We start from the raw sequence: 17,879 nt of genomic DNA on the forward strand, positions 1-17,879 counted from the left end.
AATTTATTCAGCCATTCTCCAATTGATGGGCATCCACTCAGGTTCCAGTTTCTGGCCACTACAAAGAAGGCTGCCACAAACAGTTCTGCACACACAGGTCCCTTTCACTTCTTTAAGATCTCTTTGGGATACAAGACCAGTAACAACAGTTCTGGGTCAAAGGGTAAGGACAGTTTTATAACTTTTTGAGCATAGTTCCAAATTGCTCTCCAGAATGGATGGATGTAGTCACAATTCCACCAACAATGTATCAGTGTCCCAGTTTTTCCACATCCCCTCTGACATTCCACATTATCTTTCCCTGTCATACTAGCCAATCTGCAAGTGTGTAGTGGTATCTCAGAGTTGTCTTAATTTGTATTTCTCTGATTAATAATGACTTGGAGCATCTTTTCATATGGCTAGAAATAGTTTCAATTTCTTCATATGATAATTTTCTGTTCATATCCTTTGACCATTTTTCAATTGGAGAATGGCTTGATTTATAATAAATTAGAGTCAATTCTCTATATAGTTTGGAAATGAGGCCTTTATCAGAACTTTTGACTATAACAATATTTCGCCAGTTTATTGTTTTCCTTCTAATCTTGTCTGCATTAGTTTTGTTTGTACAAAAATTTTTCAATTTGATATAATCAAAATTTTCTATTTTGTGATCAATAATGATCTCTAATTCTTCTTTGGTTATAAATGCCTTCCTCTTCCATAGGTCTGATAGATAAACTATCTTGTGTTCTTCTAATTTATTTATAATATCATTCTTTATGCCTAGGTCATGAACCCTTTTTGACCTTATTTTGGTGTACGGTGTTAAGTGTGGGTCAATGCCTAATTTCTGCCATATTAATTTCCAATTTTCCCAGCAATTTTTGTCAAACAGTGATTTCTTATCCCAAAAGCTGGGGTCTTTGGGTTTGTCAAACATTAGATGATTAAAGTTATTGATTGTTTTGTCCTTTGTACCTAAATGTCTGGGCTAGCTCTACAGAAATATCAAGTAAGGAACGCTGAGGCTAGCTGGGTATAACTGGAAACTCAGAAGGAACCACAGAAACTTTAATCTCCTCTAATGTTTGTGAAGTAAGGGTTTGAGTCTGAGAAAACTGAAGGAAACTAGGCTGATTAGTAACTCCAAACACAACTTTGATGCAGGGACATGACCTTCAGCAAGAAGGAACCAGCATCCCTCTGAAGGCAGAGACAGTGGGGCAGGAATGTTCCCAAAGTCCATGCCCTTGCTGAAAGGTGAAGCTCTTGCTTTTGGGTTTTGGTCAGAGGATAGATCTGAAGAAAAGCCAAAGACACCATTCTCCAACACCCCAGGTGTTTACTCTAATACATCTGTTTAAAAAAAAATGAATTGGCAAAGAAGAAAGAACTCATCAAAAAAGCTTAATATGGGAACAGGGAAAACGGGGATGAATCTTCATAGAGGATATTGAAGTAAAACAAAGATTCTACCCCAAAGAGTAATGTGAAATAGCTTTCTGCTCAGAGAGAATTTATAGAATGGATGAGGACAAAATGTCCACAAAAAAAAAAAAATCTAAAAAAGTTTTATAAATTGGTCTCAAGCCTAAAAGGGCTTGTAGGAAATGCTCATAAAAGACTTTAAAAGACAAATAAGAAAGGTAGGAGAGAAAATGAGAAAGCAATGAGAAGTATGCATGAGAGAGTGAATAGCTTGGAAAAGAAAGTAAAATTTTTGAAGAATACTGCTTAAAAAGTAGAATGAAGGCAATGGGAAAATATACAAAATCTAACTGAAGAAAATCACACATTAAAAACTGCAAGGGGGTAAATAGAAGCTAATGATTCTGCAAGACAGCTAGAATCGGTCAAGTGAACTAAAAAAGAAGGAAAAAATGGAAGAAAATATGAAATATGAAATAATTCAATTGAAAAAATAGCCGATCTGGAAAATAGATACAGAAAAGACAATTTTAAAATTATTGGATGACCTGAAGTCCATGAAAAAGAGCCTGGATAGCATTCATCAAAAGATTGTTAAGAAAAAATGTCCCAGTAATCTAGAAACAGAGGGGAACTTACTGATTGAAAAAATCCATTGATCTCCTTTAGATCCACAAGAAAAATCCCAGTGAACATTATTGTGAAACTCCAAAACTTCAATTTCAAGGAAAAAATACCGTGAACCACCAAATAAAAACAGTTCATATATCAACAAGCAACAGTCAGGATTACCCAGGATGTGGCAGCCTCTACAATAAAAGATCAGATCAGATGGCCTGGAATACCATATTCCAAAAGACAAAAGACCTGGGATTACAACCCAGAATTAACTATCCAGCAAGATTCAGAATCATGTTTCAGTGGAGAAGATGGATCTTCCGTGAAATAAGAGACTTTCATTCATTTCTTTTGAAAAAATCAGAACTAAACTGGAAATTAAATCTATAAACACAGGATTCCAGAGAAGTATAAAAAGGCAAAAAGGAGAAATATGTGTATTATTTTATTAATAATAACTGTTTACGTACCGAGATAAGAAAATTATATATGTAACTTTAGAGAATTTCAGTGGTAACTGACAGAGTAGGGTATCACATGGACTGAGGGTGTGCTTGTGAATGGACTCTGATGATGACATCAAAGAAAAATGCATCAAAGGAAAAAGAAGAGGAAATGGGAAGTAAAATGGGTCAATTAATTCATAAGAAGAATTCACAAAAGACCTATTACAATAGAGGAAAAGAAGAGGGGGATGAGCATTGTCTGAAGATTGATCTCCACAGTTTTGCCTCTAAGAATGAATAACTTAATCATTCCATTGTGTATAGGAATTTATGTAAAACTATAAAAAAGTAGGAAAGAGAGGAAAGAAAAATGAGGGGAAGATTAAAGGGAAGGCAGAAACACTAGGGTTAGAGAAGGGGGTATTTGAAGATAAGTTACTGGGTGGGTTAGAGAAAAAAAAAAAAACATCATTAAGGGAAAGGGGAGAAGTTATAGGAGATAATGAGATAACATCTCATATGGGATGCAGCCAAAGTAGTTCTTAGAAATTTTATATCTCCAAATAGCAATATGAGTAAAAGAGAGAATGAGGAGAATGATGAATTAGGCATGCAATTAAAAAGCTAGAAAAAGAATAAATTAAAAACCATTAATTAAATATCAAATTAGAAATTCTGAAACTCAAATGAGAGATTAATGAAAATGAAAGTAGGAAAACTATTGAACTTATTAATAAAACTAAGTGTTGATTTTATGAAAAAGCCAAAAAAAATTATAGATAAACATTTGGTAAATTTAATTAGAAAAAAAAAAAAGAAAACAAAATAAATCACCAGTATCAAAAATGGGGGCAGCTAGGTGGCACAGTGGGTAGAGTACCAGGCTTGAAGTCAGGAGTATCTGAGTTCAAATCTGGTCTTAGACACTTAACACTTCCTAGCTATGTGACCCAGGGAAAGTTACTTAATCCCAATTGCCTCAGAAAAAAGAAAAAAGAAAAAAAATTTAAAAAGGTGAACTAATATGAATAAGAAAGAAATCAAAGCATTAATTAGCAGCTATTTTTCTTGACTGTATAGCAGCAAGACTGAGAATTCAACTGAAATGAATGAATATTTACAAAAAATATCAATTGCCCAAATTAACAGAAGGGAAAATAAATTACTTAAACAGTCCTATTTTAAAATAAGAAATTGAACAACCCATTAATGTAAGTCCCTAAGAAAAAAAAAATCTCTAGGGGCAGATGGATTCACAAGTAAGTTTTACTAAACCTTAAAAGAACAATTAATTCCAATACTATGCAAACTATTTGGAAAAATAAGGAAAGAAGGATTTGTGATAAATTCCTTTTATGACACAGATACCTAAACAAGGAAGAGCCAAAAGAGAGAAAGAAAATTACAGACCAACGTCTCTGATGAATATTGATGGAAATTTTAAAAATAAAATATTAGTAAATATTTTTACAGCAACTTATCATCATGAACTATAAACAAATGGGATTTATACCAGGAATGCAGGGCTGGAGGGTTGGTTAAATATCTTTTTTTTTTTTTTTTTTTTTTTTGTGCATCACAAGTGGAGTCTATAAATTAAATATTGGGGAAGATGTTCAGGGGGGGTCAAGGGGAAAAAAAAAGCATAATCTGGGGATAATATGATGGCAGTAAATACAGAATTAGTAATTTTAACTGTAAATGTGAATGGGATGAACTCTCCCATTAAACGGAGGTGGATAGCAGACTGGATCAAAAGTCAGAACCCTACAATAAGTTGTTGACAGGAAACACACTTAAAGCAAGGAGATATATACAGAGTAAAGGTAAAAGGTTGGAACAGAGCCTATTATGCTTCAACTAAAGCCAAAAAAAGCAGGGGTAGCCATCCTTATCTCAGATCAAGCAGAAGCAGAATTTGATATAATTAAAAGAGATAAGGAAGGAAACTATATCCTGCTAAAAGGTAGCATAGACAATGAAGCCATATCAATATTAAACATATATGCACCAAGTGGTATAGCATTTAACTTCCTAAAGGAAAAGTTAAGAGAGTTGCAAGAAGAAATAGACAGTAAAACTATAATAGTGGGAGATCTCAACTTTGCACTCTCAGATTTAGACTAATCAAACCACAAAACAAATAAGAAAGAAATTAAAAAGGTAAATAGAACATTAGAAAAACTAGGGATGATAGACCTTTGGAGAAAACTGAATGGTGATAGAAAGGAGTATACTTTCTTTCTCAGCAATTCATGGAACCTATACAAAAATTGACCATATATTAGGACATAAAGATCTCAAAATTAAATGCAGGAAGTCAGGGCTGGTTAAATATCAGGAAAACTATTATCATAATCAAACATATCCATACAATACCAATGGAAATAAAGTGATATTCTCAATAGATGCAGAAAAAGCTTTTGACAAAACATAGCACTCATTGCTGTTAAAAACACTAGAGAGCATAGACATAAAAGATGATTTCCTTAAAATAATAAGAAAAATCTATCTAAAGTCAATAGCAAATATTTTTTTGTAATGGAAGCTGGATGCATTCCCAATAAGATCAGAGATGAAATAGGGATACCCATTGTCACCACTTTTGTTCAACATTATACTAGAAATGTTGACTTTAGCCATAAGAAAATAAAAAGAAATTAAAAGAATAAGAATAGGGAATGAGAAAATAAAACTATCACTCTTTGCATATAACTTAATGATATACTTAGAGAATCCTAGAAAATTATCCAAAAACCTGTAAGAAAGAATAAACAGCTTTAGCAAAGTTGTATGATATAAAATAAACCCATACTAATCATCAGCTTTGCTATATATTACTGACAAAGCTCATTAGCAAGATGTACAAAGAAAAATTTCATTTAAAATTACTGTAGAAAAAATTAAATACTTGGGGGTCTACCTACCGAGACAAACTCAGGAAATCTATGAACACAATTAAAAAAACATTTCTCACACAAATAAAGTCAAATTTAAACAATTAGAAAAATATGAATTGGTCATAGATAGGCCAGGCTAATATAATCAATATGACAGTTTTATCTAAATTGATTTACTTGTTCAGTTCCACACTAAACTGCCAAAAATGTTTAATAAAACTAGAAAAATAATAGCAAAATTCATCTGAAAGAACAAAAAGTCAAAAATATCTAGAGATTTAATGGAATAAAATTGCAAAGGATGTCAGCTTGACATTATCAAAACTTTAACTATATTATAAAACAGCAGTTATCAAAACCATTTGGTCCGGGCTAAGAAATAGAGGTTTGCATCAGTGGAATGGATTAGATATACATGATACAATATTTAAGACCTATAGTAATCTAGGCTTTGATAAACCCTCAAACTCCAGCTTCTGGAATAAAAACTCACTATTTGGCAAAAAATTGCTGAGAAAACTAGAAAATAATATATCACAAACTCCGCAGAGATCTGCCTCTCAACCCCATACCAAAATAAGATCAAATGAGTACTTGATTTGGGCATAAAGAATGATATCATAAATCAGTTTAGGAGATCAAGGGACAATTTACCTATCTGATCTTTGGAGAAGGGAGGAATTTGTGACCAAGGAATGACTAGAGAACATTACATTATGAAAGACAAAATGGACCCTTTTGATAATATTAAATTAAAATTAATTTTATTATCATATAAATTAATTATATAACAAAATATTAGTATAATATATAAAATAATTATATGTAATGTATAATTACATATAGTTAATATAATAAAATATGATAATAATAAAATACATTATTATAAAACATTAAATTACATTAAAGGAAAACCAGAACAAAAGGGGAAAATGAGAAAGAAAAACAAACAAAAACAGCTGAAAGTAGTATACTTCCATCCATATTCAGGCTCCATAGTTCCTTCTCGGGAAATGAATGGCATTTTCCATCCCAAATCTATTGGAATTGTCATGGATCTTGTCTTAGGTCTCTGTTTGATGATAAATGCTAAAACAATCATAAAATCTTGCTGTTTCTATATACAATGTGCTTTTTTGGTTCTGTTCACTTTATTCAACATCAATTCATATAAGAGTTTCCAAACTTATCTTAAATCAAACTGCTCATTTCTTATTGACAATAATATTCCATTGCATTCACATATCATAACTTTTTTTTAAACCATTACCCAAGTGATGGGCATTCAACAATTTCCAATTCCTTGTCACCACAAAAAGAACTGCTATAAGCATATGTCTCTTCCTCCCTCCCTCTCTTTCTCCTTTTCTTTTTCACTCTCTGTCTCTCTCCTCTCTCTCCTGTACCCAACAAAATCACAGATTGTACCAAAACTTTAATATAGATAGACACACAGTATTACCTAATTCAAACTGCAATAAGTACTCTTTTTTTTGACATTCATTATAGACCAATGATGCAAAAATTACTTTCAAGAATATCTTATGCCACACTGATCACTGCTTTTGGTTTAATACTTTGATCAAATAAAACATTTCCAAATTTATGAAAAGAAACAAAATTGAAAAAATGAGACTGGTGCATTTTCTCAATATTTGAGAATGTGACAAAAACTATTTTAAAGGTGACAATGTCCTAAGGAAATGTTAAATTGTTGATTAAACTATGCCTGGTTGAGTAAGTGACACATTTTAGGTCCTTAAGTGCTTCTCCATAGTTGTCTGACTAAACCAGCCAAGTTCCTAATTTTCTTTTCTTTCTTTTTTTTTTCCTATGCCCTCCAGCAGTGATTACTTAAAGTTATTTTGTAGTATATTATTTGATTCTCTGGAAACTGCAATGGATTTGGAAAGAGAAAATTTGACTTTGAATGCCCATTTTGCCACTTACTTTCTTCTGGGTCATGGGTCTTTGTTATGTTGTGTTTCCTTATCTGTAAACTGAAGTAGTTGAACTTGAGCTAATTTCTATTTCCAATTTCTTTCATTGTAATCATTAGCATGATTTTTCAAATCTACTAGCTCTATTACTGAATTGTAATTCTCACTCTGGACCAGCAGGTGGCTCTGCTTAGAAAGCTTTTTATTCTTCCTCTCATCTAGAACTGTTACGACTTGAAAGAACAGATGAAATGATTAGAATAGTATATATATTTTTATTATTAGCTTAGCATAGACATGTTCTCCTAAAATGTTCTTGAATTTGTTGTTCAAATTTCCTGACAGCAGAACAAAGGGAAGTCAATTTTCTCTTGTTAATCCAATTTGTGTACTCAGTAGTCATCAAGAAAAAGGAAATTAGAAAATAGATAAATGTGCAAAATTTGGGCCTATTTATTAACATCACTTACTCTGTATTATAAGCTACTATAAAAGAGTGCAGTTTGCTAGTACTTCCTATCCAGTGTAGTGGATTTGATGAATGATAGATGTATTCATGAATAGTTTATTGGAACTCATTATTAAAGTTTCAACTTTCATTCCACAATCCCTTAGAAACTTTGCTGCCAAACTTCACTGAAGTCATTGACTATGTGTTGAGGCATACTGTGAGACCCAGAATCTCACCTGCTGTGGATTTAGTGAACAGATACCTATCCTCTGGATAGCAGTCAGCATAAATACTATAATGGCTATATTCATTTATAGATCATAGAACTTTAGTCATAGGGGACTACATACAGGCAGGACTGTATAATGGAAAGAACAAGGAATTTGTTTCAAAGTGAGCTGTTGCTTAAACCTTGAAATTGATATTGATAACCTATTAAGCACAGTATTTCTTGCATGTGCTTACTTCCCTCCCCATTATACATTCTTCATCTTAGTTAAATAATTTATCACTTCTCATCTCTATGATTATTATAGCTTAATTGGTCTTCCTATTTCTAGGTATAGGAAGGGAGGGAAAAGGAAAACACACACAACCACACATACAGACAAAGGAAGGAAGGGGAAAGTCAGGATAAGTTGAGACAGAGAAAAGAGATAGAGAAGCAAGGAATTGACTTGTTTTAAAATTTATCAACTTACTTTTCTGGGTTTTTCTTTTTTCTTTTCATTTCATTTATGTTCTAATTGTTTGTTGATAGTGGTTTGGAATATTATTAAATAAAAAGGTAATAAAAAAGTAAAAAAAAAAACACACCTTCTACTCAATGTTGGGTATAAATTGTGTCAAGGAAGATTATAATCACGCTTTACTCTACACTTGCAAAACCTTAATCTATATCTAGAGTAAAATGGCCATTGATGAGCTTGACAGTGTCCAAATGAAAGTAACCTACATGCTGAAGAGCTTTGATCTCATGGAATATAAGAATTATATTAAAAAGAAAATAGTCATGTTTATTTTCAAGAACAGAAGACTCTGGAGGAAATGATACCTATATTCAAATACTTTAGCCTTATCATGTGGAGCTAGGATTTGTGTTCTTCAGTTTGGATCTAGAGGGCAAAACCAGGAGCAATACATATTACTTGCAACAGAGGCAAATTTAAGGTTTTTAGGAAAAAGATTTCCCCTAAAATTGGAGTTGGCCAAATATAAAATGGGCTACCTTGAGAAGTAACGGACTGCTCTTCTTAGAGGTCTTTACATGTTGGCTATAGTGCGGATTTTTTCATGTATGGGTTGAACTAGATAGGCACTGAGGGAACTTAGATTTCTCAAAATCCATGAATCTCTCTCCATTTTCTCCCCTCTCCAATTCACACTCTGCACTATTTCCAAATTGATGTTCTCAAAATATAAATCTGTTATCCTCCTATTTCAAAAATTCAAAAATTTTATATTGCTCCATTGTTTCTAGTATAGTATACCAAATGCTTAGTCAAATATGCAAACTCTGGTACAATGAAGCTCTCACTTACTTTTCCAGCTATGTATCCACTACTCACATTATCTCAGTATAAAACAAATTTGTCTGTCAGTTCTTACCTGTACGTGACATTCCATTTTTTCCTTCTCTAATTTGAAGTAGTGGTACAGATGTCTAGAATGCCTTGATTATGCTATTCAACTCAGCATAATCCTTTGTTTCATTAAAATCATGTCAGATGTGACTTCTTCATTCAACATTTCCTCACCCTTTTTTTTTAAATCAACATTCTATCCTTCTTAAAATTAACATGACTCATGTCATGTCAGGTAAACAATGCATTCAATATGCTTTTACTTTATAATAACAATAGTCAAGTGCCTGTGTCAATATTGACATTAGACTGACTCATAATGCCTGATCTTGTTCAATTGAAATTGAATGAAGGTGAATGTTTCCTTTAGTTAGTTACCACTCAGTTGAATGTTCTATTTCATACATCACATGTACATCTCCTTGCTCTTGTGGTTTTTACCACAAGGTTGTAGTATGAAGTTGTTGATTATTAACACAAAATAATGTGTAAAAATAATAACTCTTCAGTTTGGAACTATGCCCAAATGGCATATCCTTTGATCCTGCAGTATCTCTACTCAGATTGTATGTTAAAGAAATCATAAAAATGGGAAAAGGACTCACCTGTACAAAAATGTTTATGCCAGACCTTTTTGTAGCAGAAAGGAACTAGAAACTGAGTGGATATCCATCAGTTGGAGAATGACTCACTAAGTTATGGTATATGAATGTTATGGAATATTATTATTCTATAAGAAAAAATTAGCCGGATGATTTCAGAAAGGCTTGAGGAGATTTGCATTAATTGATGCTAAGTGAAGTGAGTAGAACCAAGAGAATATTGCACACACCAACAAGATTATGTGGTGATCAACTCTGATGCACATGGCTCTTTTCAACAATGAGGTGATTTAGGACGATTCCAATACACTTGTGATGGAGAAAGCCATCTGCATCCAGAGAGAAGACTGTGGGGACTTACTGTGGATCACAAAATATTATTTTCATTTGTTGTAGTTTGTTTGCTTTTCTCTTTTTTTTTCATTCTGATATGATTTTTCTTGTGCAGTATGATAAATATGCAAATATATATATATATATGCAAATATATACATATATATTATATGCAAATATATATATATATATACATATATAAGAATTGCACATGTTTAACATATATCGTATTATTTACTGTCTAGGGGAGGGGAATGAGAGAAGGGTGTGAGAAAATTTGGAATACTAAGTTTTGCAAGGGTGAATGTTGAACACTATCTTTGCATATATTTTGAAAATAAACTATTGTTAAAAAAAAGTATTGGCTCTTAAATATAATCCTTCAATATCTGTTAGAAATTTTTGGAGGTGTAATGTGGGACCTCGAGGTTTTTGTTTTGTTTTGTTTTTGTTTGTTTGTTTATTTGGATCATCTAAGTTTTAAATGAAACAGGATCATTTGTACTAAAATGCAAAGGAAAAGGTACTTGAAAATTAAATAAGTCAAGCAAGGACAGAAGAAAAGCTTTTATGATCTGGAAATACTAATTAAAGTACAAAACATTCAGATCCAAAATTTTGGTAATTTCTTACTTCCACTGTGTCTAGAAAATTTGCCCCCCTTGAAAGAGGAACTATGATATAACATTGATAAACAGAAAATCTAAATTGTTCCTGAATTTTAGAAATTCCTAAATATAGAAAAGATAACTTAGCAGAGCCTTATCACATACCAGGACATATCATGAAAAATTAAGAAATTTAACCTAGAGACTAAGATAAACATGCCTCCTTGGTTTGAGAAATCACTTGATTTAAACCTCATTGAAAATGTGGATTATGATCTAGAGTAGACTTGGAACAAGTATGTTCTTCAAAAATTATACATTTTATATACAGAGATAGATATAGATATAATAAATATAAAGCAAAATTTTTTAAATATGTATAAAATTTGACAAAATCAATGCCAAATTAATAAAATAAATACTATTGAAAAATATTGTTCATCTTTTTAAAAGATGTAAAATTATGCTTTTATATATATATATATTAACAACACTGTAAACACAAATAATTTTGAAAACTGTAGGAACTGTAATTCATGATGATTGTAAGTTGATGGATTTAGATTTCAAAATGACATGAAGCATTACTACATGAATTAGTAGACATAAATAGATGGATGAATGGATGAGTGATAGTCATATTAAGTTTATACATACACACATATACACACATATTTATATGTATAGATAATATGAATTATAAAATATATATCCGTATATATACTTATGTAAGTATATTTGTCTATAATATATGTTTATCATGTGTATACTTATATGTCAGTAAATACATACATATGTCAATGAGGAAATTGTTTTAATTCACTAAATATCTGTTATAAGGAATTTGTTTTTCTTTTCTTTCTTCAATGCCTTTAAGGAGAAAAAAGAGAATAAATATATTTCTAATAATTATAGAAATATTTAGGAGTGGGATTACAAATATGGAATGTGGAAGTCTTTCAGCTAAAGTTATTGTTTCTTTTTCTTCTTTTGTGATTTTTTATTAGAATCTCTTAATAGAAAGGGGATAATCTAGAATGTTTATAGTTTGAAAAATTTAAAAATAATAAAAAAGAAAATGTTAAGGTTTGTTCTTTTTAAATGATTTCAAATTTTTTTCCCTCTAATTAAGTTTATGCAATTGCATTTAATGCTATTGCAAGTGTACTATCGATTTCCTCTGTATGTACTGTCTTCCTCTTATAATAAAGACTTTTAGAGACCTAGGGCAAATTCATTTTTTTCTTTATTTTCCTAGTATATCATAATTTGTCTTACACATGGTAACAATAGAAATCATTTAAAGTAAATTGGATATAACTTCCTTTTTCTGCATTTGAGTTTCCCAGTCTTCTAAATGAGATGATATTCTTAAATTAGGATATCTTAACCTTTTTGGCATTATTAAATATTTTTCAGAATAATATTGATAAATAAATAAAAAAGAAATATGCTAACAAATCAAACTATTTGTACTGAAATATAATTATGAAAATATATGATTTCACATTAAACAAATCCAAAAACTCAAGTTAAGAAACTGCTGTAATTCTATGATAGATACCACTAATTTCTTTGATTCCAAAATGATTCAGTTTTTTAGATGAGGAAGCTAAGACATAGAGAAAATACATAATTTGCCATTCACACACCTATATCCAAGACTACAACTTCTCTTCATATTTTTCTATTAGTAGTAGTTTAGCCTTCATAATATCTCTAAAGAAATGGATTTTGCTTCAAATTCCAAATTGTATAGGGCTGTATTGAAATATTTTTCCCAAACCTGTAAAACTCCAAATTTCATTGGAATAAAAATTGCTTTTAAAAAAAGTGTCTTTTTCATGGGCGAATAAAGCAGGTTATCTCAAACAACACATTTGTTTTTGCCAAAGGAATTCTGAACTCCCTGTAAGTGGAGTTTATTAGGAAAGAAATGTTGAAGTCTGGATGTTACTCAAGGCTGAGTAGCAGAATGAATTAATTACTTATCATGGTTTTCAAACTTAATTCTAACTTGAGGCTCCCTTAGAAATATATAATCATACATATTCTAACATCAAAAGCCAGATTTTGAAACTCACAGAAACCTCAATCTTACAATTGACTATTAAATGCTCCCCAAACATTTCAGTTCTTCCTTCTTTATAGGCAAAACCCATTGAGACTAAATTATAAAAAAAAATCTAAGTTCATTTAGAGAGAAGTCAAAATGCAGATTATCTGCTGGAAAGATCAGAATAGAAAAAAAGACAAAAAGGCTTCAAGTTCATCTCTTATAGATAGCCACTGTAATTATTGAAACCGATTTCTCGTTCATATCTGAAATCACAAGGACTTCCAAATGAACTCTTCTCTAAACTGTGAAAGAAAGACACATTATTGCTGAAAAAACTCTGAAAGTTTATTTGCCTACCCCATTCCCCTTGTCATTAAATGTGATTCTTCAAATGTATTTGGAGGCCATAAAAGTACTGTCAGTCTGTCCTTGGCCCCCTGCTGTCTGCAGTCGATCGGCCTCTATCCCACTGAGCTGAATCATTCAGTACTTCTCTAAGCAGCACCTCTCATTGATCACTCCAGAGGGGCTGTTTCTGAAAATGTTGATTCATCTCAGTGGGGAAGATAGGCCCATGGCAGTTGGAGGAGGAAGAACTGGTTAGATATTTTGAAAACAACATACCTTAGTTCTTGTGACCACACACACAGAAAAAGCAAATCTCCCTCTCCACCCACACACACTTTTTTTTTTTTTTCCCTTATATTAAACTGGTAAATGGCCTTAACTTGAAATAACTCCATGTTGAAAACTGGTAGAATGGGGAAGGATGGAACACCTGTTTCTTCATGCCCTTGCCATCCTCTGCCTACCCCCTAGAGAGGCTGAATTCCAGCTGTTTTCTTAGGCTTCATGCTCTGCTAGGATTCTAAATGTGGGAAAGAGAGATTAATGCAAAGTATTTTTGTCGCAAACAGCAAGAACAAAATGGCATTCCCAAAGCTGTGATTTCCCAACCTGCAACAGTTTAGGACGATGTAGTTTAACAACATTTAAAAGTCATAAAACATACATTGGTCTGATATATGGGCTTAGATTTTCTAGAGGAAACTGAAGCACAAGCAAACAGGCAAGAAAAGAAAAATGCCTTAACAGATGTGTTCCTAAAAGTAAACAGACAACATGTGTTGCAAAATAAAAGAAACATTTGGCAATATAAAATATCTTGGCATCTGGGTTAAATTTGTAATCACAAGAAAATATTGATATAGCTGATAGTTGAATTTATATGATATTGAACTTTGAAGGACCAGAAGACTTTCTTTACTGAGGATCTGTTTTTTTTACTATCAAAATCTAATGGAGGTACTTTGCCAAAGTTCCTTACAGGTTGTAATGAAGAATAAAACTTGTCTTCAATCAAAGTAATAAGAATATTCCCTGGAGATCTAAAAGGTAAAATGACTTTCTAAGTCTATTTAAGGCAGTACTCAAACTTATGACTGGGTTTCTTGATCACACAAAAATTCTAATTATACTTTATGCACATTAAGCTAACAAATAAAAAGAAAACCTTGATGATACTGAATTGGTAATTTGTTTATTCAATCAATTTAAAGAGAAATTCTTACATTGATTTTAATACAAGTATATTTCAGATAATAAATCCATCAAAGGAAAGGAACGAATTTGCTTACATTTGAACTTGTTTATGGGAATGATTATAGTATCACAGTTTTTGATCTGGGAGGAACTTTTGAGGACATTTAGTCCAAGGTCCTCATTTAATAGATGAGAAAAGTGGCTCACTTTCCAATAAAAATGACCTATTTAAGAGTTGTTAGGGCAAAAGTGGAACTCTAAATCAATTGTTCTCAACTGAATTGGTCTGATCTGAATAGATCTGATATATTGTGATCAATTATACAGTCTAAAATGTATAACTCAGACTCTCAGTGATTTAGAGATCTATTTTTCATAGTTTGTGATATCTGAATTCAAATTTCTTTGTGATTAAGAGGCATTTTTATTAACATTTGATCATCTTGTCAGAAAAAAATATATATTTGGTAGAGTATTCAGAAAAAGTAAACCTCTCTCTATGGTCTTTACACTTTTAGGCCAAGAAAATGTAAAATGTGTAGACATGACAGAAATGACTAATGAGGTAAAGATAGAAACCTATTGAGAACTTATTTCCTTAGGAATCTTTGCCTTATAGTTTTAGTTATTGCATTTACTTATTTGTTTATCTATTTATTTGTATATTATTCAACCATTTATTTATTTATACTTATTGTTAGCTCACTGATATTTTAAATATCTTTAAAGGAGTTATTTATTCTAAAGTAGTATGAAATTTGGGTTAGAAAAGTCTGATTATCTTTTTATTATATATTTTGTACATGTGATTTTAAAAAGTGCCAAAGTCTTCACACAAATACTATTTTTGTTTGTTTGTTTGTTTCTAAATATGATCTGTATGTTATTTGCATGGAAAATTTCCCATAAGGTAAAAGCAAATAAACTAACAACCTCTACCAATGCAGATTAGAACTTGTCTTCAATTTAAAGAAGTAGTTATTCCCTAGAGGAACTAAAAGGTAAAGTGACTTTGCAATGTCTATTTAAGGCAGCACTTAAACTTATGGTTGCATATCTTGATTCCACAGAAATTCTAATGATACTTTATACATATTAAACTAGTAAATAAAAATATAGTCTTGCAGATTTTAAACTTGTAAATTCATAAATATTTTATAGATGAATAGGTATTAGGTTCTATGGGACAAAAATTATATCTAACGAGTATAAGAATGTACTGGTAGATTGAATTAATTTTCATCAACTAAAACAAAACATAAATTTCAAGGCTATAACAAATCGTCGATAGAGAACTGCTGAAGATTATAAAGAAAATAGACTTTGTCAAATTCAACAGATATGTTAACATGTTTATTTAAAGTATATATGTAACTATAAATATAATTATGTGAGGCTAGATTCATCAGTAAGTTGTCTTTATGATTCTATAAGAAACATTATTTTTGCCAAATTTTGGACCTATATTATTCTGAGAAAAAAAAATAGATGAATGGCCATCAAAATAACACCTGTATACATCTGCATACTATATGTATGTCTTTATATATTTTATGTATATATCATGTAGTATTTAAATGCATATATAAAGATATATATGTATGTATATACAAATGAACATATAAAGATAGACTCATAAAAACTTTTGTACTTTTTTAATACCCTAATACAGTCTTTATAGACCTATAACTATATAGTGTACTGATTCTGAAGAATAGTGAGTATAATAGACTCAGCTAGGCTAGCACTCTTCATGGCACTGTGGACGTGCCAATTGCAGGCAGAACCCGCATTTTAAAATGGCTGTTAAACACAGCCCAATGATACTAGGTAGTTTAGTCTCAAAGAGATATTTCATCTTTGGGCTGTGCTGCTGCAGACAGCAGGGTGATAATTAGTGAAAACTGTGATATGGACACCTGTCCATTAGGAATTGGACTAAGACCATCAATTCGCTTTACAGAGTCCACCAAGCAGCTATTAGATAGTCATGGATTTCTGCCATTGGTGCCCTGGGCCAGTTTTGAATTAGTGATGGAAAACTGAAAAACCCTCTAGTCCATTAACCAAGCTCCTAGGAAAATGTTTTCCTCAGTTAAGAGTATAATGACACACTTATGACAGGATTCATTTGCCTGCATCTAATTTACCCCTTAGATACAAAGGATTCTTGATGAAGTCTTGCAAGCTGTGAAAGTGAATCCCATGGAAGTCTTTATACTGACTTATTCTTTCACTAAAAATGATCAGGCCAGTTATAATTTTTGTACTTTTCTTTTTCCTAGTCAATGAAATGTAGGAATGGTTTATTCTTATTTTCTCCATGATTGATAACCCTTTTTGCTTTTTTTCCAGTGAGAACTTAGGAAATCCCTGGTGTGACAGGAATACTTTCTACATAATCTTTGGAAATAAGGATCACATCAAACTAGTCCTGAGTTACCTCTGCTACCTGAACAAATAGGAGCTGAAATCTCTGCCTTTCTGTTCATGAACATAAAAGCTATATTCAATATAATAAGTTGTGTATTGAAATTTTAAATTAATAAGCATTTATTTTAACTCCATTTCATCTGCCCCAGTAGAGAAAAAAGAAAAAAGAAAAAAAAAATACAAACACACACACAGCCACTCACACAAATACAAAGTTAATATGCGTTATCAAACAAAAAATTTATACATTACCTGTCTATCATGAATTTGGAAATATCCATTATCATTGCTTTTCTGAGTTTTATGAAAGCATTTCATTTATCAGAAATCTTAATTCTTTCAAAGTTATTCATTCATATAATATTTTTATACTATAAATTGTTCTCTTATTCTCTTTACAATGTAGGATAAAGTGTATGTACAGATTATTCTCAAGGAAAGAAATCCAAACTATCTATACACACATTAAAAGAAAATGCAACTCAAAACTAATGAGAGAAACTCAAATGAATAGAACTCAAGAACCTACTTTGATGTAATGATGTGAATAATTAAGAATTTTATCTTTTCAGTTATGGAAACCAGAACAGATCTCAATTCCTTAAAATTATGGAAATCAATGTGATATAGTGCAATGAGCCCTGGACTTTGAATTCAGGAAGAACCCTGGAAATCCTGTCTTTGTTACTTAAGGCTTGTATGAGCCATAGAAAATCATCTTAACAGTTCTGAGTCTCAATTTCTTTATCTGTAAAATAGAAAAAAAAAGAGTAGCTACCTTATAGGATTGTTGCAGGAATGAAATGGAAATTTGCATGAATTTATATGTATCTTTACATATACACATATTTATATAACTATATATACAATGTGTATACTTAAACATGCACATTTACATATAGATAAATGTACCTGTATTTCATACTTGTACATATATATGAAGATAAATTA

The sequence above is a fragment of the Sminthopsis crassicaudata genome, chromosome 2 (genome assembly GCF_048593235.1).
Source record: "Sminthopsis crassicaudata isolate SCR6 chromosome 2, ASM4859323v1, whole genome shotgun sequence".
NCBI classification, from domain to species: Eukaryota; Metazoa; Chordata; class Mammalia; order Dasyuromorphia; family Dasyuridae; genus Sminthopsis; species Sminthopsis crassicaudata.